General features: G+C 40.1%; 1 non-coding gene across 1 annotated transcript; it reads left to right on the top strand.

The window, feature by feature from the left end:
- Positions 1-2,447: 2,447 nt before the first annotated feature.
- Positions 2,448-2,551, top strand: LOC130977854 (small nucleolar RNA R71). The gene has a single exon (XR_009085527.1). It is a non-coding gene; the product is annotated as a small nucleolar RNA R71 (small nucleolar RNA).
- The last annotated feature ends 467 nt before the right edge of the window (positions 2,552-3,018 follow it).

Below are 3,018 nucleotides of genomic sequence, written 5' to 3'. Positions count from 1 at the left end.
GAGCGCAGCACTTGACACGGACAGAAGGCACACCATGACACCACTGCCCTGCTCTCCCCAAGGGCAGGGCAGCATCCTGATGCTTCCAAGCCTTGGCACATAAATTGGATACCCACACAAAGTTTCCCTGCTCTGCCCTCTACAAGAGCAGGGCAGTCTCCTAGGAGCAACATATGGGCCAAAATCAACCAAAATTCAATTTAATTCAATTCCTCACCAAATTGAATCAAGGCCAACCAAACCCATTTCTCCTCAAATCCAAAGCAAGCAAAGCCCACATCATCACTCAAAGGCACATGGATCAATTAAATTAGGATTTTCATTTTTGTAATTTGTTTTAATTTCATTTTCATTTTTCATTTTGTAAAGCCTATATAAAGGCATCAATAAGAGCTCAATTGGGGGAGTGCTAGCTCCACTAGGGAGTATTAGGATTTGAGAGCTCTCTCTCTTAGTTTTCATTTCTGTTTTGAAATTTTGGATTGAGGTTGGAGGAATTCTGTTTCAATCTTTAATCTGAAATCTATCTTTGTTCATCTTCTGCATAATTTCTAAGAATTGAAAGTTGAATCTGCGTTCTCATTTACTGCTTCCATCTTTCTTTCTTCTTCAATCTGCTTTTTACATTGATCAAGGAAGGGCTTGAGATCTAGATTTGTTCTCTAGTCTCATTGATTCCCTGAGATCTTGAATTTCTTTTCTGAATTTCACAATTGAGTTTAATTTTGTTTCTGTCTTGATCAAGTGAGCAATTGAGCTCTTGGCTTTCCTTCTGTTTTTACTATTTCATTGAAATTGTTAATTTTACTTTAAGACTTGAGAAATGATCTATGTCTCTTTGTTGCATCTCATTGCTCCCAATTTAATTTCCTGCACTTGTGTTTCTTCTGTAATTTACATTTAAACTACTGTGACCTTAAATTTACTTTTCCTGCAATTTAATTTCCTTGCAATTGTTCTAAGCTTGGATCTACTGCTCTCATTTAATTTCCAGCACCCCAGCCCCCTTTACATTTGATGCAATTTACATTTCTTGTCATTTAAGATTTTGTCAATCTACTTTTCTTGCTCTTTAAGTTTCCTGCCACTTTACTTTCTGCAATTTAAATTCCCTGCAAATTTACATTCTGTTGCTCAACTTCACACAATTCATTCAATGTTAGCTTGACTAAACTAATCACCCACTAAAGTTTCTTGATCCATCAATCCCTGTGGGATCGACCTCACTCTAAGTGAGTTATTACTACTTGATGCGACCCGGTACACTTGCCGGTTAGATCTATGTGTTTGGAAAATTTGTTTTCCGCAAAAACACCATCAGATCCTATCTTTTTTGAGGTAATTTCTGCCTAGACAAGTCATCCAATTCTTTGGTGAGCAAAGGAGGTTCGTTCTCCCAAGTCTCATTACCAAATAACTTGTCATTTGGCTTCATGATTGCTCCAAGGTACTTGGCAACTTGCTCTTCAGTGACATATTCATCCTCTTCAGAGGAAGAATACTCATCAGAGCTCATGAATGGCAGAAGTAAATCCAATGAAATCTCTATGGTCTCAGTGTGAGCCTCAGATTCCCATGGTTCCTCATTAGGGAACTCATTGGAGGCCAGTGGACGTCCATAGAGGTCTTCCTCAGTGGCGCTCACTGCCTCTTCATCCTCTCCAAGTTCGGCCATGTGGATCATGTTAATGGCCTTGCATTCTCCTTTTGGATTCTCTTCTGTATTGCTTGGAAGAGTACTAGGAGGGAGTTCAGTAATTTTCTTGCTCAGCTGTCCCACTTGTGCCTCCAAGTTTCTAATGGAGGACCTTGTTTCAGTCATGAAACTTTGAGTGGTTTTGATTAGATCAGAGACCATGGTTGCTAAGTCAGAGTGGCTCTGCTTAGAATTCTCTGTCTGTTGCTGAGAAGATGATGGAAAAGACTTGCCATTGCTAAACCTGTTTCTTCCACCATTATTATTGTTGAAACCTTGTTGAGGTCTCTGTTGATCCTTCCATGAGAGATTTGGATGATTTCTCCATGAAGAATTATAGGTGTTTCCATAGGGTTCTCCCATGTAATTCACCTCTTCCATTGAAGGATTCTCAGGATCATAAGCTTCTTCTTCAGATGAAGCGTCCTTAGTACTGCCTGGTGCAGCTTGCATTCCAGACAGACTTTGAAAAATCAAATTGACTTGCTGAGTCAATATTTTGTTCTGAGCCAATATGGCATTCAGAGTATCAATCTCAAGAACTCCTTTCTTCTGATTTGTCCCATTGTTCACAGGATTCCTTTCAGAAGTGTACATGAATTAGTTATTTGCAACCATTTCAATTAGTTCTTGAGCTTCTGTAGGCGTCTTCTTCAGATGAAGAGATCCTCCAGCAGAGCTATCCAAAGACATCTTGGACAGTTCAGACAGACCATCATAGAAAATACCTATGATGCTCCATTCAGAAAGCATGTCAGATGGACACTTTTTGATGAATTGTTTGTATCTTTCCCAAGCTTCATAGAGGGATTCTCCTTCCTTCTGTCTGAAGGTTTGGACTTCCACTCTAAGCTTACTCAATTTTTGAGGTGGAAAAAACTTTGCCAAGAAGGCATTGACTAGCTTTTCCCAAGAGTTCAGGCTTTCTTTAGGTTGTGAGTCCAACCATATCCTAGCTCTGTCTCTTAGAGCAAAAGGAAATAGCATAAGTCTGTAGACCTCAGGGTCAACCCCATTAGCCTTGACAGTGGAAGTCCATGGAACTTGCAATGGAAGTCCATGGAACTTGCAATTCTGTTGTATTAGAGAAACTAATTGAGGCTTAAGCTCAAAGTTGTTTGCTCCAAAGGCAGGGATAGAGATGCTTCTCCCATAGAAGTCGGGAGTAGGTGCAGTAAAGTCACCCAGCACCTTCCTTGCATTGTTGGCATTGTTGTTGTTTTCGGCTGCCATGGGTTCTTCTTCTTTGAAGATTTCTGTTAGGTCCTCTATAGAGAGTTGTGCCTTAGCTTCTCTTAGCTTTCGCTTCAAGGTCCTTTCAG

This window comes from Arachis stenosperma, chromosome 4, assembly GCF_014773155.1.
Source record: "Arachis stenosperma cultivar V10309 chromosome 4, arast.V10309.gnm1.PFL2, whole genome shotgun sequence".
Taxonomy (NCBI): domain Eukaryota; kingdom Viridiplantae; phylum Streptophyta; class Magnoliopsida; order Fabales; family Fabaceae; genus Arachis; species Arachis stenosperma.
This window is presented reverse-complemented; position numbering and strand designations above follow the sequence as displayed.